We start from the raw sequence: 26,614 nt of genomic DNA, 5'->3' as shown, positions 1-26,614 counted from the left end.
CACATACACCTACACACACCTTGTACATCCAGCAAATCCTTGTGAACAAATGTTCCATGGAGGTGCAGGGTGACGTCCCCATGGCATCCTTGTGGGCTGTCTGGGAGGAGGGGAGGGGCTGCGAATACCTGCATCTCGCAGCCGAAGCAGACGGTTTCAAGTGCGTCATCGGCAGCTGTGTCCAGCCAAGATCCTTCTTAACAACCATCTTCGCACTTGAACCATCACATGTGGTAACTGAGAACCTGAAGATTCTCCGGCTGAAGGAAAGTTCTTCCTTTTTGGTGAGATTGCATGGTACACGGATTTTATTTTTTTAAGTCCTTGCAAGGAAACGTTTCATGCAGCCCCTCTCCATCCCTCTAGCTCTGTTGCCAAATAAACTTTCCTTATGTCAACCTTATTTGTGGATTTTGTTTTCAAGGGGGTTGTAATGTATCTGTGTCAACTCTGAAGGACACTTAAAGGGCAAACAATGTAAATGACATGTGTGATACACATGGTGTTTTCCTGAGCCATTAAACAATTTCTGTGCCCAGAGTCACAATGTTACACATCGTGTGCTTAGTCGCACAGATCCCTTAATACCCTTAGGAGCCCCGCTCTAACATATTAGCTATGATTCGTGCTAAATCACAAAGGACATCCCATGAACGTTCCCCCGGCCTCACCTGCCAGCCTCACCCACCAGCGGCAGATGCTGGGGATGCTGAGGTCGGCACCTCCTGTCAGGCTCCCAGGTGACCCTTACTCAGGTTCTAAGCCTCATGTGCCGGGCATTGTCCCCTTCCTGACCCCACCTCTCATGCCTCATTCTTGAAATCATTCCAAGGCAGCCTCTGGAACTCGAGGCGGGCAGCAGAGCATCCTGTGTATTGCCCCGCCCCGGGCCTCTGCACCCCGGGCCGGCCCCTCACCTGGCAGCCCCCTTCTATCCTCCCTAAATCCCTCCAGCCTTGAGTCTCAGGTCACCCTAGACTCAGAGAGACTCCCTGACATCACTAAAACACGGGGACCTCACCCCACTCCTTGAGGATCACGGGATGATCTCCAACCAGCCCGCAAGATCCTTGATAACTTCTCCATCCACATCACCCATCCTTCCAAAATCCTGGCCTCTTGACTCCTGGACCATTTTTTCCTGCTTCAGCCTCTGTTCCACGGCCCCCGCTCTGTTTTCTCACTCAGACGCTCCCCCCTCTGGCTGCCACCTGGTGCCTTTCCAGCTCCCTCCCTCCAGCTCCCAGTCTCCAACCAGCCTTTGGACAACTGTACAAGGACCAGCAAATCGCCCACTGACCCCACCATCTCCTCATTGACCCCCCGTCTTCCGTCCTCCCCTCCTCGGCACTCACACTGGATGGATCACGATTCGCTGCTCTTCCTGCGCTCCTTAATCTGCCCGCCTGTCTCTCATCTAAATTTCCTCCCTTGGGAAGGTTGGCTTCGCCGTCTGCTTTGTGCCAGCCCTCCTCCAGAGACTGGCTGGAAGGAAGGATGCAGTCCTGGCTGTCTGGTCTCACCTCAAAGCATGACGTGGCCTCAGGTGGGTATTCAGTTCCTGCTGGCAATACAAGGTCCCCGTCCCCTCCTTCCTTCCCTCCATCACATCTCCTCCTCCATACCTGGTCCCTTCCTCCCCTCAAGCCCGTGGAGGACCTGGCTTCCCACCTCATCCAGAAGCCAGAAACAGTTCAAGACAGCGACCCCAGCTCCCCAACATCTACACCCTGTCTTTGCCTCCTTGGAGCTGTGACTGGACCACGTCTGCTTCTTGGAGGTCACCCTCTCTCTGGAACAGAGCCTTGCTCCCTCCCCAGAAAGGCTCCTTTCCTGCCCTGCGTCACCTGCGTCCGTCTTCCTGAAAGGCAAGCTCAGTGAGGGCAGGGGCTCTGCTCTCTGAAGCATCCCCAGCATCTGGAACAATGCCTGGCATTTCATGGGTGCTCAGTCGTATATGTTGAATAAGTGAGTGCATGAATGTGGACACACAAAAAACTAGCCAGTTATCCACACTGTGATCAAAATGAACATCAATTTACAAATAATCTCTAATAAAGAAGAGGCCAAAATTTGACTGAAGGAGAATTTGATTAGAGAGGAAGACATAATTTTTATCATTTTGGTTAACAGAGAATGACTCCATCAGACAGATATTTTTTCTAGAAAATGGATTAATGAAGAAAAAGCTCAGAAAGTTACTTTTCTTCTGTTGTTAATTTAACCAACTGAAGTATTGGTTTCCTGGAAAATTTTAAAGTTATTCTTTTTTATCTCTTTTTCCTATTAATCCACTAAAATCTTCTATGAATCTGTCTGTCTCACTCACACACATATGTTATCCATTTACATATACATGGGCATATACTAGAGACAATATCTGCTGTTAATATCGAGCTGTAAATCATACGCAACTTAAATTACAAAGAAAAGGTTTTTCTATCACAAGTCACCACACTCGTGACTTGTCCTCCGAACTAGATGTACCTGAAGTCATCGTGGCCACCTTCTGTCAGCAGCTACATATGCAAATGTTTAAATACAAATGAAGTGAACCTATATAATGTCAAAGTCCTCCACAACCACCTCCCAACAAGCGACACGCCACAGCTCTGAGTGTGAACATGATGGGAAATTGGCATACGTTCAAAATAATAACGGGGAGTATTCAACGGGCTTTGAAAAACGCCAGTCTCCCACTCAGACGCAGGGTGAAATGAAGCCTGTGTTCGTTAGTTCAGATGTCCTCTTGGAAACAGCTCTAACTCCACACGTTTGCCTTGACATTATAAACGGACCCACAGCTTAATAGACATAAGGGAAGGGATGGCAAGTGAGCGGCAGGGGCCGGTCTAGCCTTTCTCCCTCCAAACCCAATCCTAGCTTCAGAGATAGGCTGGCACTTAAAACAGGGCAGGGATCTGTAGTCACTTTAAAAATAATTCAGTTCACAGCAAGGGCTCAGTGTGGCTTTCCCTCTCCCCCCACCTCCATTTTGGGTGCAGGCCCTGTTATCACCAAACAGAATGACATTCACAGCAGGTACAACTGACACATGGAAATTTGTTGGATCAGTGGCACTGATTGGGCATCTGTACTTGCAAAGATGATGGCGCAAGTAGGAGGTGTTTAAACATGTGAGTTCAGAACCCTGTTTAGGGTCCATTTCCATGTAAATGAAGACCACCAGCGGCTTCCATGCAAGGCACGTGGCAAGACACCCAAGCCAGCCCCCAGACTGCAGGAACGAAGCCTTAAGCAAGAAAACCGATCAAGAAGAAAAGAAAACCTGCTTTTTCCCTACCTTCCCGCATGTCAGATTTATGCAAGAAACTCCCATTAGCACTAATGAGACTCATGCATGTAAATCTCCCATGAAACGATGGGAGATTAACCTCATCCATCACCCTGCAGACACGGTTTCTGGGGAGGCTTCCAACAGGCGGACTGCCTGGCTGCCATGGGCTCTGCCTGCCTTTCCTTAAAGTGCTGAAGTAGCAGGCCCTGGAGAGGCCTTGGGAGGAGGGCACTCCTGCAGAGCCACACGGGGTGGAGGGGGCAAAGCAGCAGATCTGCAAGAGTGTGAAGAACTCGGAGCTCACGGGCTGTACCACCCACCTTCTCACGATGTACAGTATTAGCCAAATGAAACCAATAACCCGCATCACGTGGATGGATTCTCTGCCCCTCAGAGTTCGGCATTTTTTCTTAGGAGAGCGGGCAACGTGTTTAAAGGATGTTCCCAGAACCAGCGTTCCCCATTTTCCTGTCCTCTGCTCACGTGGTTGCGCCCTGTACACACCAGAATTTAGACTCATTGCCTCTTTTCCAGGCGGAACCTGGGATTCCTGCCGCGGTGCCTCTGCTGGTGCTGGTGGAGGATCCCATCTCCACCAGCCTCTCAGGTCTGAGGAGTTGTCTGATCTCCAGGACACCTCTCTTCTCCCCTGAGTTTGGCACTGGTATTGCCCTGTCCACTCCTTTCCCACGAATCCGCCCCAGATCCATTCTGCCAACTTCTCCGGGGACATCTGACTGGTAGTGTCAGCTCCCCCAGAGTCACAGCCTCTGTCGGCTCCTCTCAAGTCTCTCCACGAATATTCAGTGAATATAAACATCGATCACAAATTTCAAAGGGGAATAGACGTATAGATGGGGCAGCATGCTTCAGGTACCCACAGGCATACGAGGAGAAGAAACTCCTCTCCTGCCCAATCAGCTAACTCCTAACCCTGAGGCAACCTTGACTGTCCTTCCTCTGATGTTCCAGCACTGACAAGCATCTGTGTGCAAACACACTTTCAAAGTATACAAACGGTAACCCTCAACGTGGCTTTGCACCCTGCGAGTTTTCATCTCACGACATAGGCTGGGCTAGGTTCGTACAAGCTCCTGCCTTCAAAAAATAATTCATAGTGTTCTCTTGCATGAACACAACGTAATTCATTGAACGAGTCTTTTATGGATGAATAGTTGTTTCCAAATTCCTGCTCTTACAAACAAGTCTATAACGTGTAACAAAAGTATCCAAGGCTTCTGAAATGCTCGCTGTGTGACAAACGCCATTCAATCCATCAAGTCCTTCTCACAGCACTCAAGGTAAACATGCTGTGATCATGCCTTACATACACAGAAGGAAACAGACTGCAGAGATCGCAGATTGTCCAGAGTCATGCTTGGATACGGTCCCTGCAGAGGCCATGCTCCCTGGGCACCACCTCGCTGCAGCTCCATACATACAACATATATGCAGCTCCTGAGCGTAAGTGTCTGTGCACTACGTGGACGTGCTCATGTGAAGGCAACATCCTCTCTAAGCTTCACTGATGTTGCCGGTAACTGTGTCTGTACAGCCACAGTCCTCAGTACGGTTTGAACGTGGTTGGTCGGTAAACGATGCTGTGACGTTGTCAGTCTGTGGGTCACACGGATGATGCTGATGAGGTTGAACGCTTTTTCTAACGTAAAAGCCACTTGCATCTCCTCTGAAATATCTTTCCATATTCTTTCTCCATGTTTAGTTAATATTTGTTGTCAAATTGAATATGCTAGTCAGTCACTATCTACCTTTTTTCTGCTCTGTTCTAATGGGGTTATTCCTTGTTTGTTTGTTTGTTTGTTTATTAATGCAACCCTCAAACAAGGCAGGCACTAAAATTTCCATATTTTGAAAGTGATTTTGATTAGGGAAGATTTATTCATTTAACTGCTATATCATCTGTGTTTAAATCTAACACCCCTTTCAAGACTGTAATACGTTATTCATTATGCTTTGGCAAGTGTCTATTAATTTCCACCCATGAATTTTACATTGGATTTAAATTGTGCATGAAAGCTGCCCATGAGGTAAGGGCTAACATGATTTTTATTCTGGTCAAATGAGAACACATCCACAGGGCAAATGAAAACGATACATCTGAGCATAGTTGTATTTCCTCCCCCAAAGTAAAGATACATATACCTCCAATGACCGTCCTAGAACCTTCTATGGAACGTGGGCTACTTGAAAGTTCTCTTCTAGGAGTGAGGAGAAGGCTTGTACGTCACTAAACGTCACGACTTTGTACGTATTACACAAGGCTCAGGCTGTCGAATCAAGTGGCAAGTGTCCATTGTTTGGAAGGAAATTTAAAAGCTCAACATGCTACTTTTCCATGATAACAAAAATTCCACTAACTCCATCTAGAAGGAACTGTTGACATTAGCAGACTAAGAGGTTTAATTATAAAAGCTTCAGTGGAAGATGCTACCAGTTATTTAAGCAGAATGTTCTTCTCTAAACATATTAGTAATGGTAGATCTTTATAAATAAAATGGTGCACAATCTCTTTGTCAAACAAACGTTAAGACCCCAGGAAAGGATGTAAACTATGATTAAAGAGGAAATATAATTAAAGAGGAAATATGAAAATGGTGAATAACGTCAGCATTGGGCTTCGACCAGCACCACAAAATCTCCCAGCAAGACCTCAGGGCACAGATTTCTCACGCATCACAGACTTTCAGGCGATAATTGCACTGTTAGTCTCCCCAGGGATTTTTGCAGGTCTCCGCCATGAGTGTGGGGCTGTCCAGAGCACATCGTGGAGTGTGGGGGACCTCAGGCTGTGAGTGCATGGAAGGCACGGACACGCCCGACACACAGCACCTGCCCTATAGGTGTTTCTGCCTTTTGGGTTTTTTGAGAAATTTATGATATACTGTCTGATGTTCAAATCTCCTGGTGCCAGTGACCTCAGGGGTCACTTTAGCACCCTGCACTGCTCTATTCTCCCCGAGAAATAACTTAGAAAGCGGTTGGGGCTGAACGAGCTGGAGGTTCACTGAACTGAACGTGCAGCTACAGCAAAGCCCTGGGCTCTCTTGGCATCTTTGGCTTTTCTCGTTTTCCTAGTTCTGCTCCAGGGGAACAGGAGGGACGGGCATTCCGACTCTGAAACTCATGTGTGGAAAACGCACGGCGCTCGGAAGCTTTCATAAACCCGCGGGGCGTCCAGGGACCTCCCAGTCTCAAGTCACCCAGGATGCCGGAGGAGCATGGGGTCACAGGGGAAGGGTCCCAGGCTGACCTCGATCGCGGTGGCAGCACCTCCACTGAGCCAAGAGGAGCTCCTCTCTGGTGAGCTCCCCGCCCGCAGGTGGACTCTGGCTGGCAGAAGCCCCTGGATCTGATGCCCCTTGTCCTCCACACCCACACACGACCCGCCTATTCCCCAACTCGGCTTCAATCAAAACGCCCACGGATGGAGGCAATCGTTCTCAGCTGGGGGGAGAGAAGTGTCATCACCTGCAGTCCCTGTCACACTCCAGGGGAGGGGGAGGGATTAGTCATTTGCATCCTACTTCCCAAGAGAGTGGTGGTCCAAGACTGAGACAAGTCATGTAAAATGCAAATTTCCACTATCTCCTAAATTCCAGAAAAATCAAAGCTCAAACGCTTTTACTTATTTTTCACTATCTGTACTATTTTATAACATTACATTTTATAAACATTGTTATAACGGCAGGTAACAAAGGTCATAAAGAAGATTTAAGCAATACTGATGAATCACTATGAAAACGATCGAAAAGCATTAGGGATGATCTTGAGAAAACATGACTCGAAATTATTGGGCTGTTTTCTGAGCAGGGGCCACGAGAGTGGTGAACTCGGAATGATATTAACAGCGTTGCTCCTTTTACGCAAAACAGTGTGATTTAGTGGCAACCTAGCAGTTTTACAAATTCTTGGTGTGTAAGCATATATATACACGCAATACTTTACATGCACACAAAAATAATATCTATTGTAAATATGTGTGGAATAGACACACGGAGAGCAATGTGTGAGATTTGCATAGGGCTTTGGGAACATGGCAGGGGCAGGTCCCAGCAGTTAAGAACGTTGGCCAGGAGCTGAGACACCCACCTAAGTTTGAGTTCCATCCGTGCCCTTTACTGTGTAACGTGGGGCATTCTATTTAACTTCTCTATACATTAGTTTCCTCTGATATAAATTATGGATAAAAATCTGGACAAGAAGAGTAACACAGGGTGTTTCGAGGACTAAATGGGATATAGTGAGTGGTACTTTGAGAACGGAGCTTGGTACATTGTGGATACTTAATGAATACTTAGCTACAATCACCATCATTAGTAGTTTACAGTATTTTCATGTAATCCATCACACTTGATCTAGCCCTTTATCCCTGTTTTACAGAAAAAGAAAGTAAGACTTTGAAGGGATTTGCCCAAAGGGACACAAATGGTAACTGGCAGTGCTAGGACGAAACTAATAGTATTTGTCAGCTGTTTTAAATAAATCCGATTCAAAGGGTCAAAGACCACAGATTTATAAAGTTGGAGCTATTTCGGCAGATTCCTCCTTCTGGACACACGATACACTTTTCTTTAAAATAGTCGCCATTCAGAACACAATCCATGAAGCTTTTTGGGAAACAGATATTGATTTTATTTTAAGTAAAGTCTTTAGCATAGAAATTGGATGGGAGTGTGATTTTCTCTTTGGGCTCTGGTTCAGAGGAAATTGGATTTCCTAGAGCACCAGCTGTGGGGAAGCCACAGGTGCTCAGCTCGGCAATCATGGTGGCTAATTGGGACACATGGACAGAAAATGCCCTAAATCTAAATCTTTCACCACAGCACTTTCATCTCTCCCATAAGAGGAAGCCCCAAAGTCCTTCTTGACTGGGGTTGCTAAGGGAAGCCAGGGCTGAGGACAGGAAGTATGGCCCACGGGGGGCCGGTGGTGGCCACAGGGTGGGGAGGGGCTGGGAGTGCGAGGGCTGCAGGACCGGGGCCGTCTGTACTCAACCGCTGCTGGCTTAGCAATGGCAACGGGACCATGGGCCCTTCCACCTGCATCCTTCGATTCTGGGTTGCAATCTAAGGAGTAGAAGCAGCAAAAGAACAATTCTGGGAATCCATAGTTCAAACAACCACACGGCAGCAGGTAACAAGACTCTGGATGGTTGAATACGATAACGCTGGGCATTGCAAGAAGAAAGGATGGTGGGCAAATGAGTGAGAGCAGCTAGTAAGCAGTTTCTGGGATTGAGAGCCCTGGAGTGGACAGTTCTATACCCTCCATCTGAAAAGACAGGGAGATGGAGCCACACCACGTTCTCTCTCCTGTGGACGACAGAAATCACAACTGTTTTACCAACACCAAACCCAAGCCGGGAAGAATTAAGTCCTTTGTCCTAACAAGCAGCTGTGTGTGCCAAGTTACTGGTATCTATGTCTATGCCCTGAGTTCATCTCTGGGTTTTATATTTTTCTCCTACATGGGAAGTCACTCCCAATTCATCCATCTAATGAACTAATCTTTCGAGGCCCAGCTCTGGGGTCATTTCCTCTGCAAAGACATCTTTGGCCCCTCTAATCAGAGCTAAGACCTCTTCTCCATCCTCCCAAGTCATCTTACTCAGACCTCTGTTGATACCATGAGAAGCGACCGAACTCCTTACAGGGCCGGGAAACATGCTCGGCTCTGGAAGGCGGAGAGACCAAGCAGGTGTTCTGCCCTGAAGGAAGGACCTTCAGGCCTGTTTACTCTTGGTCCTTACCACGTCGTTGTGATGCTTTGAGGACAGTGCCCATGTCTCACCCGTTTTATACCTCCAGAGTCTAGAAGGGCTCATGGAACAAAATAGGCACTCAACAGTGTAGAAAAAATGGGAAACAGATGAACATAATGATTAATACACAATTATCCCTTTGTATCTGGGACAGAAAGGGTAGTTGTGAAAGAAACCTTTCCTTTGAGTCCTTTTTTTGCTGTATCTATTCTACTGCTAACTTCTGAACATTTTCATTTGGTTTAGAAATAGACTTGGATTGAAGATTGAAATTTGAAGGTTTCTTGGAATTAGTGATTTGCGTCAAATGTAGATCTCTAAACAAAATTCCGTTGTCAGCCACCTAAGTCTGGTGCAGTTACTGTCTTGGCTACTTATTAATTATGTCATCTTAACATAGTCACTTACGTTCTCTAATCTTCCCTTTACTGAGCTCTGAAGTGGGAAGGATAATCTCTCAGTCTAGGAGAATTGGGGAGGAATTTAGTGCTTGCCCGGTGCTGGCGTGTGTGCTGGAGCTCGATCGTTGGTAGGTTTTGTTATTTCAAAAATGACACAGAAATGTGATTAATCACTCATTCAAATATACTGTGTCTCTCCACATTGTTAATATTGACCATGGTCTTGAGTGATGCCTCATCATACCTAAGTTTTGTATTAGGCTCTTATTATAAATAAAGAACTTCTGAATGCCAGATAAGCTTACCTTTGATGGCAAAGTCTATGTGAAACATTCCATGAAATTGGTAATTTTCTACTAAGGAATTACTGATTTCAAAATTCTGAGTTTTAAGAAATTCAACAGAAACTGTCTCTTCATTCTCAGTGCAGATTTGTGTAAAACTTTATAGTTAACATTCCCTACAATCACTTATTGTTCTCCATACCAGGATCAGAAAAAATAAAATAAAATCTTAATATTTTTCACACTGAAAAAAAATTTATTTAAGGTAATGGTACATGCTCAAATTGGGTAGGAAAATTCACTACCATAAAACATTGAAACCTCTATTTCTGTCTGATTAAGAAACTTAGCCATGCAACTTATAGTTTTAAAGCGATCCCCATCAAAATCCCAATGTTGTTGTTTTGCAGAAATAGAAAGATCCATGCTAAAATCCATATGGACCCTAAAGGAACCCCCAAATAGCCAAAACAATCTTGAAAAAGAAGAACAAATTTGAAAGATTCATACTTCTTGATTTCAAAACTTACACAAAGCTACAGTAAACAAAACAGTGTGGTACTGGCATAAAGACAGACACACAGACCAAAGGAATAGAATAGAAAGCCTACAAATAAACCCTTGTGCATATGGTCAAATGATTCTTGTCAAGGGTGCCAAGACCATTCAATGGAGCAAGGGCAGTCTTTTCAACAAATGGTGTTGGGAAAACTGGATACTTACATGCAAAAGAATGATGCTGGACCCTTAACTTACACTATATACAACTAACTTGAAATGGATCAAAACCCAAAACTAAACATAAGAGTTAGAACTATACAACTCTTAAAAGAAAATATATAGGAAAATCTTCATGATGTTAGATTTGGCAATGGTTTCTTGGTTATGATACCAAAAACACAGGCAACAAAAGAAAATAGATAAATTGGACTACATCAAAAGTAAAATTTTCTGTGCATCAAAGAACACGACCAACCAAATGAAAAGGCAAACCACAGAATGCGGGAAAACATTTGCAAAACATTTATCTAATAAGGGCTTAATATCCAGAATACATAAACAGCTCCTACACTCAACAACAACAGCAACAACAAAACTACTTGATTAAGGCAAAAAACTTGAATAGACATTTACCCAAAGAAGATATATAAATGGTCAATAAGTACATGAAAAGACCCTCAACATTACTATCATTAGGGAAATCAAGTCAAAACCACAATAAATACCACTTCACATTCATTTGAATGGCTATTATTAAAAACAAAACAGAACAAAACAACACAAAAAACAAGAAGCGTTGGTGAGGATGTAGAGAAATTGGAACTCCTGTGTACCGTTGGTGGGAATGCAAAATGGTGCAGCTGTGATTGAAAACAGTATGGAAGTTCCTTACTGTTAAAAATTAACATAGGATCAAACAACTTCACATCTGGGTATATACACAGCAGAACTGAAAGCAGGGATTCAAACAAATATTTGCACACTCATGTTCATAGCAGCATTATTCACAATAGCCAAAATGTAGACGCAACCCAAGTGTCCATTGACAGAGAGGGAATAAACTAAATGTGGTCTCTACATACGACAGAATCTTCTTGAGTCTTAAAGAGGTAAGGGATTCTGACACCTGCCACAACATAATGCTGGTAAAATCAGCCAGCCACTAAAGGACAGATACTGTATGATTCCCTCAATGAGGTCCCCGCAGCAGTCAAATTCACAGAGACGGAAAGTAGATGGTGGTTTCCAGAAGCTGGGAGGAGGGGGAAATGGAGAGTGAGTGCCTAATGGGGACAGAGTTTTAATTTTGGAAGATGAAAAACGTTCTGGAGATGGGTGGCAATGGTAGTCGCACAGCTACATAGTAAATGTACTTCACGCTCCTGAACTGTACACTTAAAAAGGTCAGGAGGTAAATTTTATGTTCTATATATTTTACCACAATTTTTAAAATTCTTAAAAAAGAACATTAGCCATATATAACTGGAAGTTTGCAAGGAGTGTGGTTCTGGAGGTTCACAGCAACGCTGAGAGAGGCTTACCAACAGTAATTGACAGCAACCTATGAGGACCTTGGGCTATGCAAATGGGCCCTAATTAAAGAAGTGCTTAATTCCTTAAAGATAAAGGGTCCCTAATAGACTAATAGTGGAAAGAGAGATCTGATTTTAAAGGGACTCTGCACGAGGCAGCCTCTGTACAACTGCCAAGGGGTGAACAGACCTATTAACATGGCTATGAAATTATTTTGGGGGTAATGTTGTAACTGGATAAAAGAAGACTACTTGAGTCTATGTTTAGTAATAGATGATAAATTCTGACTGTACTGAGTTTGTTTATTAAGATTAGGAACGTTGAACTCTTGATCAAATACAAAATCCTCTATTCGCAAACCTGTCTTTGTGCTTTTTGGAATTCTTGTTAAGGTAATAGACAAACATCTGTTTGCACGTAGAGCCTGAAGTAGGACACGGGGTCATTACCTTTATGTGGCTGCTTGGATCGCCATACGTCTGTGGACCAACAGAACCTTTCCTGACGGGGTGTTGCTGATAATTTCAGAGACACAAACACTCGATTGGATCCAATAACTACATTTTTCCTCTTCCACGAGATGCAGTCACTCTAGGGAAGAATAAAAAGGCAGAGGAATGCAGTTGATTATCATAATGCGACAAGGATCCTACCTGCCGGGTCTAATCACCAGGGAGGTTTGTGCTTGAGGACAGACGGGGGATGACAGCCAGGCTGGGTGCACAAACACACGGAGACACTACGGGGGGACCTGGAGATCGTATCACAATGCACTGATTTGTGATAAATGATTCCTTATAGAAAAATCTCTTTAGATAACTAAATTGCTGTTTGTGATGTAAAGATTACACAAACTGTTAACACGTTCTCAATAAAACTAAGTGTAAGTTATCTTTGATTGAGTCTGAAAAGTATTAAGACAGTATGAAATATTTAGAAGTTAATTAGGGAAGCATAGTGATGTATCTGCATGTCGATACAGAGCTTTTATCATCATAGTTTGTCAGATGTGTTTTTATTTTTATCCTTGTCCATTCAAAAGGCAGTAAATAAGCTACGGTCCTTTCCATATAAAAGGTTTTCCAAGGACATCTTATTTGCTAATGAAAAAGGAAAACAAAATTCAACGTCTTAAGTATTCATTTAAAATTTTCATTTGTTACAACTATAAAGCAACAACAAAATGCAGTGTTTAAAATGGCCTTTGTGCATAATCTTCTATGGTGAATATGTACTTAGTGGGCACAGTTATTCTGAAGATGTTCTGAGATGTTACTAAATTGGCTAAGAATGGTTTGAATGGTATTCAGTGCAGAGGTTTTATGAAAAAGCACCTTAATTCTCATCATATGAAGAACATCAAGTAGACAAATTTAAATAAATCTTATAAACAAACCAACACAAAGCAAAACAATTAAGCGATTAGAAAATATATGAAAAGGATTGGATATTAATGATCAAAGCCACTCTATCTGATATAGTGCCAACACTGTTAAAAAATCACATTTTAGTGAAATATTGTTATATTAATTTACATGTTTTACTTTTCTGGTAATCCTAGAAATTCACCTCTATCGTTTTAAGCATTTCATAATGTGTTGTACATTCATCACATGGATTCCCATCATTCTGGGGGCTCCGTGGGGTTCTGGGAAGACAGCAAAGACAAAGACCACCGGGCCCACCCGCGAGGGGCAAATGACAGGCTTTTCATTAAAGTCATTAGGGTCTATAACATCGAATTTTGTGGACAAAGTTGTATTTGACACATCCTCTGTTCTCCATGCCCACGTTCACGGATAAGTCAGGGAGTTGAAAATGTCTTTCTCATTCCCCACACGGACAATGCCCTCCTCTCAGCCTTCATGGAGCTTCCTCCAAATATTGCTGTGTCTGGATCCTTGCGACAGTGACCTTGATCCTTTCCTTGTTCCCTTGAGCTCACGGGGAGCTGGGGCTCACCCACAAATACAAGACACTCTGCCTCACTTTTGGAAGAAGGGAACTTATGGTGACTGGCAGCAGGAGACACCACCTCTTCTCCAAGGGGTATTTTCACCCCGGAGTCATTTGTCAGATGTAGATTAAAAACGGATGGATTACAGGTTAAATGCCCTTGAAAGACAGTTGATGCTTCTTAGTAAATGTATATATACTTTGATTTAAGACAACTGAGATGTAAAATAGAAATTTCTTCTTTAAGGCAGAATTTAAAAAAATGAATGAAAAACTGAGCTGATGATTCTTTGAACAAAACACCTCGCATTATGTAAGACTCCACAGAACCGTCTACTAATGACTGAGTCCCTTAGTGACGTGATCTTATAAGACATCACCTTTTCTCAGTTACTCAGGTACAAGAGGAAGCGTTATGCTCCTGTGGCTCTGGCTGTCTACAGTTCTCTGTCACATATGCTGCTTGCGATTGTTTGTAATGGAATTTCCAAGATGAGCTCTCATATGAAGTGTTTAGCAGGTAGCTTAGTTGCAAAACACAAATGATGCAAATAACACTAGCAGGTGGGGGTGGCTTCGGATGTTCAGCCCCACTGTGTCCTCGGGTACAGCTTTACTGCACCTTCCTCTCATCCACTATCACTCAGGTGAGGATCAATGGGGCTTTCTTTATAGCATTGGCCATTATGTGAAATTATCGTACATGTTTTACTTGGTTTTAAACTATTTGTTTTGAGATAATTGCAGATCACGTGCAGCTGGAAGAAATGATACAGAGATCCCATGTGCCCTTGACCCACTGCCCCTGGTAATATCATCTCCCCAGACTCTAAGATATCGTCACAACTGGGATATCAACACCCATTCACTCCACTGATCTTGCTTTACTTCTGCTCCCGTGCATGTCTGTGTTTAATTGTATGTGAATTGATCACTTGTGTGTGTCCACTGTACACCCGCACAGCCAAGGCACAGAACGCCGTCACCACAAGTGTGGCCACCCTCTTCTAAGCTCACCCACTTCCCTTCCCGCAACCTCAAATCTGCCTTCCATTTCTATAGTTTTGACAATGTTCTATAATGCAGAGAACAGACTGGTCGTTTCCAGAGGCAGGGGAGAGGGGTGTGGGTGGGGCTAGGCCAGACCAGTGAATGGGGTCAAAAGCACAAACGTCTATTTGTAAAATCAATAAGTCCTGGGAATGTAACGTACAGCATTACATCTGTGTACAATTATGTCGTATATGTGAAAGTCGCTAAGCGAGTAGATCTTAAAAGTTCTCATGACACACAAAAAACTTTGTAGCTCTGTGTGTTGATGATGTTGACTCTTTTTTTTGGCTGCACTGGGTCTCTGTTGCTGCGCGCGGGCTTTCTCTAGTTGCAGCAAGCGGGGGCTACTCTTCGTTGCGGTGCGTGGGCTTCTCATTGTGGTGGCTTCTCTTGTTGAGGAGCACAGGTTCTAGGTCCACAGGCTTCAGTAGTTGTGGCACAAGAGTTCAGTAGCTGTGACTTGCGGGCTCCGTAGTTGTAGCTTGTGGGCTCAGGAGTTGTGGTTCACAGGCTCTAGAGCTCAGGCTCAGTAGTTGTTGCTCGTAGCCCACGACGCAACCATGGAGACACGAACAGTTGCTGAGCAGATTCTGCCAGACTGAACAACTGAGCCAACGATGAGCAAAACCATCAAACACACCTCTGCCCAGCATCTTGTGGTGTCGACCAGCGCTCGGCACATGGGGAGTTGGGGATGAGGGACTGCTTGGGGAATGCCCACACCGGGTGGGATGAGGGACTGCTTGGGGGATGCCCACACCGGGTCTCAGTTTGGGGCTGTTGGGGTCCCTTCTCAGGAACCCAACTCGTTTCTTCATTTTAACATAGTATGTAGTAGCATGTAGTAAAGAAGTGGTTTTAAGTAAAAACTCAGTTTTAGATCAGTGCATTTTAAATGGCTGCATTATAAAATTCATTTTAACTTTACCTTTATTAATATTCATGATATAAGGCCAATTTTGAATTTCCCCATTTAACAAGAGTGTGTATTGCTTAATGTTTAGATTCGTTATGTAGTGAATAAAAAGCATTTTTTGTCCCCGATTCAAGAATGATTGATTACATCATATTTGGTTTTTAGACTGATTATGTATTAAGAGATAGATTGAAATTTAGTAATTTATCTTGTCATGGAAAATAGACATAAATGACCTCCTGTTTGAGTGGTTTGCATTTGGGGCTAAAGGGAAACCAGATTTCTTTGTTTCTTCCCTCCCTTCCTTCCATCTTCCTTTTGTTCTTTTTAAAATTTGTTTCCAAATAGTGAGGCAGGAGAGAATATTCTAGGCTGATATTTGTAAGTACTTCTCCAAATATAACATAGTATAAATGGGGTTATCTTTATGTTTTTCCATTTACCATTTTTAAACAAGTATCAGAGAAATTGTGACTGGCAATATGAGAAATCTGATCTATGAACGTAACTTTCGGAGCTGGTGTAGACCATTTTGAGGTAGGTTTGCTCCTTGCTAATTTGTATGTTATTATTAGAACTCCTTCTGCTTCTTGCTTTACTAACGGCTCATTGTGGATCTGTGGCTTACATAGGACGTGGCTGCACATTAAAGAAACATCAGCAGTGCACCCAGGCCCCACAAGCCACGTGGCTGAGGAGGGACAGCTGAGAGGTGGCCCTGGGCACACCCGGGGGCATCCAGGAACCGCCAGGATCTCCAGCAACCCAGGGCCCGTTTGGAGCCCCACAGAACCGTTCTGCTGGGAGCCAAGAGTATCTTTATTTGACGGGTTTTAAATATAGACAATGAAACAGCTGTGTTTAGTGTCTTTGTGAACACGGACCGCGCTCGCTCAACAGCGTTGAAACCCCCGGGAATCCAGCAGCTATTGAGGGAACACGCTGTTATCAAGGGGTGAGTGTTTGTCAGTCACCAAATGTGCTGTCACCAGAGAAGTGCGGGGAGGAGTGGCTGGAGGATTGACCTGCGCCCTCCTCCTGGGAGAAACAGGCCACCCCCTCGCCCAGCGCAGCTGAGTCCCGGGTTCCGGGAACTGCTCTTCCGATTCCAGGAGCTGAGAGCCTCCAGCCTCCACTCCAGACCGTCTGTGCTCCGAAGACTGCAATTCCCAGCCATCATGACGAACAACAGCATGTAAGATGACATATCAAAAAATGTATTATGTGTTCTCACCAAAGTTATGCACATACGTAGTTAAGGGGTCAGGTAGCTGTACATGGCTTGTTATGGAAAACTGTTCCCCAAATACCACGCGCATTCTACTCCCAGCTCCCCAGAGGGCAGGGTTTTCAACTCTTTCACCCTTTCTTTTGACATTGACCTCCATCCACATCCCTAACAAAAGCTTTCCCTCCTCTAGGGCACTATTTCCCACCCAGAAGCGTTCATCTGTCAACTTCCCAGCTTGGAGAAGAAGACGCTTTCCCACACACACCTGCCGTCCTGTCTCAGACACTTCTGTCCCAATGCAGTCACGGGGGACACTACGTCAGACCATTAACAACGTCACGTTGTCATGACTATGAAAACGCTGTGGACGGCGGAGCGTAGGCTTTACCACATCCCTCACCCGCAGTCAGCAGCTGTGCTCGTGCACTTGTATCCGTCCTGTGTGCTTCCCAAGAGTTTATCCTCAAAGTCTCCCAATTAAGTAGCCTCCTTTCACTGCAAGCAAGCACTGGGTGTCCATTTGGGGCCGTGGATGACATCTCAGGGAGCTGTCCGTGCGCTCCCATCCGGCCGTTTTACGTCAGGCCGCCTGAAGGGCTGGATGGTCCCTTCTCCTCCAGCCCAGCCAGTCCACTCCTCCATCTCCTGTTTACTGCGACCCCTGCCTTCCTCTTTCTTGGATGGATCATCACCCATTGCTTCCCAAAGAAAGGAGGTTCTTGGGAGATCTTTTTTTTTTTTTTTTACTATTTCCATAATATTTGAGTACAAGAATCTAGATCGGAATAATTCCTCCTCAGGTGTTGGAAGGTTTCATTCCGTTATCTTCTACCTCTTGAAGGTTCTTTGTAGAATCCTTTCCACTAGCTGCGCATTCCCAGAATTATTAGGACTGTCCCTTGTTCCACGTGTGCTGTGATGTTCCCGTAATGGGTGGGTGTGTGGATCTGTTTCCCTGATCATGGTGGGCGCCCTGCAGAGCACCCAGGGATCTTCTCTTTTCTTCTTCTCTTTCCAGAACTGCTACAGCTCATACAGGACAACCTCTGAGTCTCTCTCTCTCTCTTGGTTTCCATCTCTTTGTCCTTTTGTTCTTTTTTTTTTTTGAATTTTATTTTATTTATTTTTTTATAGAGCAGGTTCTTATTAGTTATCCATTTAATACATGTTAGTGTATGTATGTCAATCCCAGTCACCCAATTCATCCCACTACCACCCCCTGCCACTTCCCCCCCTTGGTGTCCATACGTTTGTTCCCTACATCTGTGTCTCTATTTCTGCCCTGCAAACCAGTTCATCTGTACCATTTTTCTAGGTTCCACATATATGCATTAATATACGATATTTGTTTTTCTCTTTCTGACTTACTTCACTCTGTCTGACAGTCTCTAGGTCCACCCACATCTCTACAGATGACCCAACTTCACTCCTTTTTATGGCTGAGTAATATTCCATCACGTATATGTACCACATCTTTATCCATGCGTCCGTGTCCTTTTGTTCTAATCACGTTGCCTCATTTTACCTTCTCACCCTTCTAGTGAAACTTCTTAAAATGTAAATTTCAACACTCACATTTTTACTTTCAAAGTGAGCGCTCTTGTTTATTTGAATCACCTTCTCCCTCTTCCAATTAGGAAATATTTTGTTCTCATTTAGTAAATGCAATAGTTGTCTCCCATAATCTGAGAAAGTTAATGGGAGTTTCTTTTTTCCTCTTGCATACTTTCTATTTCCTCCAATTTGCTTCGATCCCTCTTCTGTTCTGTTTGTTGGCTTGTTCTGGTCTCTGTCATATTACGGGATTTTCTCAGGCATCCGGGGTCCTTGTCTGTTGCTCAGACTTCCCGGGGCAGCATCAGAAATTCTCCTAGAGGCCCTGCTCGTATGGACGATGCATCTGGATCTCGGGCTTCTGTGTAGGATGTTTGACAGGCTCTTCCCGGGGCCCATCAGTTGTGTGTAGTGGGTGAGAGTCGGACTCTGCAACCAGACGGCATGTGCTTCGATTCCAGCCCTTCCATTTATTACCTGTGTGCTCTTGGTAGGTTACCGAATCTTTTCTCTGTATCAGTTTCCTCATTTGTAAAGTGGTTACCACTGAGGAGTTTATAAAACTATTTTTTAAAAGTGTAATGTCATCGGGATTGTGTCTGATACACGGTAAGTGCTGTACAGGTTAGAGGAGGGACCTTGAAGGGCTCAGTCTCAATATCTGAACTTCCTTTAGCTCCAGCTTTCTGCGTAGCAACCAGCCCTCAGCTGTTTCTATCATCTCCCCAAAGAGACTCTCTGATTTATTCCATCAAAGAGTAAACCTGGAGTTTTCTGCTGAAAAGAAATTATCCCTGCTGTCTACTTGGCTTTTAACCTTTCAACCAATTTGCCAGTTTCTAGTCCAGCTTCACCTTGCCTCCCATGGGGCCTGAGTCTGCCAATCCTGGAGGGACCGAGGGTCCTGAGAGTGGTTCTGAGCCCATCTGCCTCCTTGGGCTCTGCTACATCACTTCTTCCTATCTCTGCTCTCCAGCTCTAAATGGGGCCGCCATTATCCCCTCTCTGTTCTTCTTCTTTTTTTTTTTTTTTTTTTTTTTTTTTGATAAACATGACTCTTCTGTCATTTTAGTGGGATTTCAGGAAAGAGAAGAAGCTAATGTGCTTGGATCTGCCATCTTTAACTGAACACCCAAAGTCTAACATCTGTTCATCTCTTTTACAGAAAAACTGCATTCCAAGAAAAGTACAGAGACAACACAGTACGTTTCTTTAAAAACTTTTTCCTCCTAAAGAATAGTCATCTAAAACCCCATCTTTATTTTGACTTGACTCTAAATAAGATTTGTGTGTTGAATACTAACATTTATGCCTAAAACCAATGAGGAAAATGAATTTTCTCATTTTTGTCTCAATTGTCTGTTTCCTGGGTGATTAGCCCACAATGATTTCCACTCGATTACTTCTCTTTTTCACCACATACCACATTTTTCCAATCCCATCTTTCTTCCCTTCGACACAAATTCTGCCTTTTGATGTTACAGCCTCTTCTTTCTCTTCTGTGACCCTCCCCTTGGGGGTATGATTCTTACAGGAGTAAACAGGAGGCTTTCTCATGGGTAAACCATGCTTTACTTACATTTGTATCTTTAGAACGCAATGCAACAAAAAATAATTTGGCAAAAATTACGCCTCTGTAAAATAGACAACTGGTAAATAAAGTGCGAGCCTCGTGTCTCTCGTGGCCCCTCACTCTTCTGTCCTGGGTTCTTCTCTGTGGTGCCTTAGATGTCAGTGCCCAGCACATTCCTCTCTTCACCTGTTAACAGTATAATTGCTTATTGGATTCCTGAGCCCAAACTCCTAGCCACAATTTTGTGTTCCCCTCCATTGCTTCCCAAAGAAAGATGCTTGGGAGGTCTTCTTTCTTTTTTCCTATTTCCATAATGTTATCTGAGTGAAAAAATCTAGATCGGAGTAATCCTCCCTCGATGTTGGAGGGTTTCACCCCACTGCCTTCAACCTCTTGAGGATTCCTACTGAGGTCCACCCCGGGCATTCTTACTGCCTCCTCGACTTTACCAGCGTTTAGGGGTGCTGCCCAGGTGCCCCCACCTTGCTCAATGTTGGGGTTCAGGGAAAGCACAGGCTTCCCTCAACGACTCACCCCATCGGCCTTGCTGAGATTCACATATAAAATATGTGACCATTGGCTGTAATAAAATAAAAATTATGAAATGGATAAACTTCTAAAAACTCATCAAATTACAGATAGTTACAAGGTTCAAATAAAAGGTTAACAAAAACCTCTTATGGTGTTCAGAATTCAGAGTTACATATGTACAAAGTCACAAATATAGTCAAAGTTAAAATGTATATCATTATTAAACCTTAACAGTCTAATCATATCTCCCACCTTCCTAAGTGTATCTTTTTAGGCAAACATTTGATTAATTAAGTAATTTATGTGTATAAGTCCTTAAATTTTTTTAAAAAAATTAGACACTTTTTAAAGGTTACACCACATGTTCAGTTATTACAAAATATTGGCTATATTCCCCGTGTTGTAAATACATCCCTGAGCCTGTCTTACACCCCATAGTTCATATCTCCCACTCCCCCTCCCCTAGATTGCCTCTCCCCACTGGTAACTAGTAATTTGCTCTCCATACCTGTGTGTCTGCTCCTTGTTTGTTGTAGTCACTCGTTTGTTGTATTTTTTACATTTCACATACAAGTGAGATCATACAGTGTTTGTCTTTCTCTGTCTGACTTACTTCACTTCCCCTCTGCCTGGATCAATCCTTTCAAAGAGGCAGCCCTTCCTAAAGCAACTGCCGTTTTATAGCATTGATAACTTGCCTCAAACTGTCTTGACATTTCGAACTATGCATCCAGGTGGGCTCGGTTTTACTCCCCCTCCCCCAACTTGAATTTACCGACCTCCGTAACGTTGTGCGATTCTCTGCACTTGTCCGTAAAGGAAGAGAAAGGTCCACCCTGGCTTAGCAGCAGGCGTCTTGTTTCCTCCCTAATAATTATCTGCTGCGTTCTATGCCGATGTGATCCTGTATTTACTTACGTAATTGGATCAGTTGACACTGTTTTTTAATGAACTTATAAAAATGCTGCTTCTTTTAGACCTTAATAATTTGCTAAGGTTTATCAAACTCTTTTACACACACACACACACACACATACACACACACACACAATTTAGAACCTTAGCTGGAAGTTATAACAGAAAGAAGATATTAGGCACAAAAGAACAGCAAGAAAACTCATCTTCTGATGCATTGAAGGAATGCTTCACTCTTTGCAAAAATGTATGTTTTCCTGGCTTCTTGCTTCATGTTATTTTCCAGACCAGCCCTCTCCCGTAAATTCATCTACTTTCCATTAAATCCACTAGTTTAAATTCTACTCACTTAATTAGGCCCAGCTCAATTGTCACTTTCTCCCACAGACCTTCTTTCAATTCCCCAAAATGTAATCTACAGTTTTTAAAAACCAAAACCCTTTTTAAACTTTTCATGTAACACCAAAATTAGACCTTGCACTAAGGTTAGATCCATATCCTATTTATCTCATTAAACTGGATATATGTGGTCAGATTTAGTATAGAGTAATAGGACGATAATGATAACAGAACAGCTCCCAGAGCACGTACTAAGTCCCAGGTATTTTCTCAGTAATTTATAAATATTAATTCATGCAAGCCCTGGGGCAGGGCTGTTGGAATCCCGTCCTACAGACCAGACTCTGAAGAAGGCCCTGACCCTGACCCGCTGTGCGGCGACAGGCACATCCCTTGCCCTCTGTAGATCTCTTTCTTCATTGTCGAAGATGCTGTTGTCCATACACCTTCTCTACATTTACTGCGAAGTTAACTAATGTTCTGTTCCCATTTTTAGCAAAGCGCTGAACTGGGAAGACCACTGAGCCTACAGCAAGAGCAATTCCAAAAGGCACTGTAGGAACAACACCCACACGTGAAGACAGTAGGGTGGGGTGCTGTTCAGAAGTGGCTTGTGTGTGGTGGTTTTGTCTGGGGTGGGGGCAGGGCGGCCCTCCCAAGTGTGGGAGGATGAGTAGAGGGGGACCACCGGAGGCCTGATCTCGCTTCCACTGCCACCGTCCTCAGAAGGACTGACAGACATGGACCAGGGTGTAGTTAGGTGGCTGCATACGTACTGTGTAACTTCCAGGAGTATCATTCAAGAAAACAGTTATGTTAGTAAGAGAGAACATAAAGTAACTGATAAATTTAACGAAAGATGTGCAACACCTGTCCAGGGAGAATGATAAAGCTTTATTAAGAGATGCTAAAGAAGATGTAAATCAATGGAGAGACAAACCACATATTGTGATGACATCCGTTCTCCTCAAATTCATGGGTCACGCAATTTCAACCAAAATACCAAATGAGTTGTGTAAGAAACTTGATATTTTTATATGGAACAGTAATGGGTAAAACACCTGTGAAGAAGAAATCAGAGAGGGACAGATTGCTAACCAGACATCAGGACTTGTTCTGAAGGTGTAATAATTACGTCTGGATGGCATTGATGAGTGTTAGCAAATTACCTATGAACTAGGACGAAATCTGTGAACAGGCCGGTGCCTGTTACGTGGTGGAAATTTGGGATGGAGAAGCCTTGTCAAAAGAGGAAAAAAGGAGACACACTCCTATGAACGGAATAGAAAAAAATGGTTATCTGATGGTAAAAGATAAAGTTGGATTCTTACATCTTCTACAAAGTAAACTCATGGTGGATTGAGGAGTTAAATATTAAAAACAAAACCTCGAAACTCTACTTAAAAATATAGATGAATATATTCTTAGGTCTCAGAGTAAGAAAAAAAGTAAGACACCAAAATCATTGACAATAAAAGAAAAGATGGATGAATTTGACAATATGAAATTAAGAACTTGTTATCAAAAGACACCTTAAAAAAGGAGAAAGTCAAATTATAAACTAGGGGAAGACATATTCTTGATTTGCATAAAGAATATATAGAGACATAAAAATAAATAAGAAAAGCATACTCTGTATGATGAGAGACTGGGCAGGAAGCATTAACAAGCATTTTGCCAAAGAGGAAACACATCCATCATAAATACATGAAGAGGTTGTTAACAATTATTTATCAAAGATATGCAAAGATGAGATACTATTTTACCACCACCAATTGACAGCAATTTTTTAAAAGTCTGACGATGCGAGGTGTTGGAGAGATGACGACCACCAACTTCTTAGAGGTTTAATTTCATATCAAGAGAATAGCTTCAGAGAAGGCTAACGGTTGAAAACGTCTGAGAAGTCACCTAGTCCGGTGCATTTTACCCTGTGATCTCTGATGCCCCCATGGTTTGGAGGGGGTAGGGTGGCGAGTGGGGATCCAGTGGCGATGCCTAAGCCCGACCACAGGAACCCCACATATCATACTATATACATATAAACGTGTCTATCATACATATTTATCATAATTTATAAATATCTGTATATCAGTATACCTTCCTGTGTTAGAAAGAAGATACCCATGGCTAAAAAGTCTGAAAGCTCATCTACGAAAGCAACACACTGCACAGATGAGCAAATAAAGACTGGAACTGGGCCGGAGTCACAGAGCAGGATAGCACAGCAGGATGGGAACCTGGTACCGTGCTGCTGTCGCTCCCATCACCTCCCAGTGCAGTGATGGGAAGCGTTCCAGGAAAGAGTTCACCGGAAGGGAAGAAGCAGTGGATCTTCAAATCCACTAAAATTCTGAAGGGCGTGCATTGTGTCTTCAACAAATATAAATGTAAGGCAGTACTTGCTCTGTACGTAAACATGTTCCTGAACAATTTACCTTAAAGTACGTGTCTGAAAGACAACAGTATTTCCTGTAACACCACCAACATGAAAATAATCTCACATGAAAATTATATTCTCATCTTCAAAATTATTTGGTTAAAAGGAACCCAGGTGTTTGGATAAAACAGGAATGCCACCTAATAAAGTACTTGACAAAACAATGAGTCAGAGCAGACAAGATTATTTCCATGTGTGACAAGTTATTTATAAAGTACAGACATTCCTGAGGGGAGCACAGTGACTTAGAAGCCACACGAATGGAATGAGCACTAGATATATTGGTTTCATCTACACGATTATTTATTTGGGTGTCCTTGGAAAAGTCATTTAACACCTATTTGGATATCTGTGTGTGGTAATGTCTATAATTATACTTTATCTGCAGTCCTAATGAATTATTTGGAAGATCAAAATGAGACAAAAATTATCAAAACACTCCAGAAAGTATGAAATGATACTAATACAACGTAGGAAGGATTAATACTAGTAGTGGTGTTAATAATAATACCAGTGCAAAAAGAAGATACGGGCTAAAGTTTGAAAAAATAAAAAAGTGGTACTTTAGAATGAAACACACAGATAAATCCCGATCCTCTGGTGGCTTTCTGATTTATGCCATGGAAATAAAAATGTTAATATTTAGTAAAACCTCACAAATCCTGGCTAATTGGGGGAAAGCCAATCTGAATTTCTGAAAGGTTTTAAAAGAAATGTCGTCCTACTACTTTAAAATGCATAGAGTCATAGGAGCCAATGGTTAATAAAACCACTGTGAGAGCTCCACTCATAATTAGATTAGGATAATGTTTAATCATCATTGATTCATGACTTCAATCCAGTATTCACCCAATGCTCATGTGCTGTATTACAAGCCAGGCCCTGGGGAAAAACACAGAAGCAAAGGACTGACCCTGTCCTCAATGAGTTCACTGTCTACTGGGTGACGCTGACAAACAAAAGTGTCGTTAGCACACAATATCACAAATACTGCTGCAGTATTGGGACCACAGGCTGCTATGGGCTCAACCTGGAAAGACAGACTTCTCAGTTTTGGAGGGGAGAGAAGGCTTCCCATATTGAGACCTATGGGGTAAGTTGGAATAAGCTGAAAAAGAGGGTGGGGAAGGTGCTGGGTCTTTGTCCTAATGCAAAGCAGACTGACCGTGAAAGATTTTCAAGTATGTAGATCATAGACTTCGCATTGTCTGAAGTTCCCTTTGGCTGACATGTGAAGAATTGATTGGGAGGTGGGTCTGGAAGAAGGCAGACTCGTTCAGAGGCCATGGCAACAACCCAGGCATGGGGTCCAGGCCCAGGGCCTCGAGGGCACTGCGCACGGGCAGTGAGGATGGAGATTCACAGGGGCCAGAAGCACTGGAGAGCCGCAGGTTAGGAGAGGAAGATGAGTTCAGTTTTGTTTGGTTTTGACGTAAATCTGGGACTTCCAGATGGAGACGTGCAGTCAGAAGATGGATGTACAGAGTTGAAAACACAGGTTTTAACAAGCTGGTTCCCTGTCACATCGTCGGTTACTACACGCCTTAAAAAGAGTTTGTGTCAAGCTTCCCTTGGAAGGTTTGCACAATTACCCAAAGGACACATTCTGTGAAATCCGCCCTATGCTGGCTCCCGTGGTAGCCTTTGGCCAGCCCCCTTCCATGTCCTCCACGGCCCCTTGGAAGCATTGTTCTCCCAGGTCTGTTGCCTTGGTCAACTCTTCTCATCTCCCCTTGGTGATCCCCCTCTACGTCCTCCACGGCCCCTTGGAAGCATTGTTCCCCCAGGTCTGTTGCTTCGGTCAACTCTTCTCATCTTCCCTTGGCATTGGCATCACCTCTCAGAGTTTTGCTGCCAACTAAGCACTGATAATTCTCAAGTGTGTCCTGAACACTTCAGTGAATTTCATATTTCTGGATCCAAATATCTGAAATGACCTACCTGGATGTTTCCCAGGGTCCTCAGGTCCACCATGTTCCAAGCTGAGCTAATCACGACCCTACCACCCTCCCCACGGAGGGTCCTCTTCCTGCCGTCAGTTCTGCAAAGGACCAACCTCCCCACCAACCTGAGACATGACGGATCTTTCTTCTCCTTCACACTCTTGGTCTAATTGATGTTCTCCAACCAGCCCATCTTCTCTGGTCCCATTACTCCTGCCTGAGTCCAGGGCCTCACTTTCTCTCAACTAGAGGAGCAAAGGCCACTGCACTGCTCACCTACCTTGTGTGTCCCCCTTCTCAATGCTCTCCTCCACAGAGCACCACAGTTACTATCGGCTTTGTCCTCTTTTAAACTCCCTCAGTG

At 43.6% G+C, this 26,614-nt stretch overlaps 1 long non-coding RNA gene across 1 annotated transcript in view; it reads right to left on the bottom strand.

Annotated features, from left to right (window-relative positions):
- Positions 1-17,246, bottom strand: part of LOC141276419 (uncharacterized) — a 40,845-nt gene extending 23,599 nt beyond the window's left edge. The window contains exons 1-2 of the long non-coding RNA XR_012325920.1: positions 17,221-17,246; positions 12,249-12,390 (exon numbers count right to left, since the gene is read on the bottom strand). This is a non-coding gene — a long non-coding RNA (uncharacterized lncRNA). The remainder of the gene's footprint in view (positions 1-12,248; positions 12,391-17,220) is intronic.
- Positions 17,247-26,614: the final 9,368 nt, after the last annotated feature.

The sequence above is a fragment of the Tursiops truncatus genome, chromosome 14 (genome assembly GCF_011762595.2).
Source record: "Tursiops truncatus isolate mTurTru1 chromosome 14, mTurTru1.mat.Y, whole genome shotgun sequence".
Taxonomy (NCBI): Eukaryota; Metazoa; Chordata; class Mammalia; order Artiodactyla; family Delphinidae; genus Tursiops; species Tursiops truncatus.
This window is presented reverse-complemented; position numbering and strand designations above follow the sequence as displayed.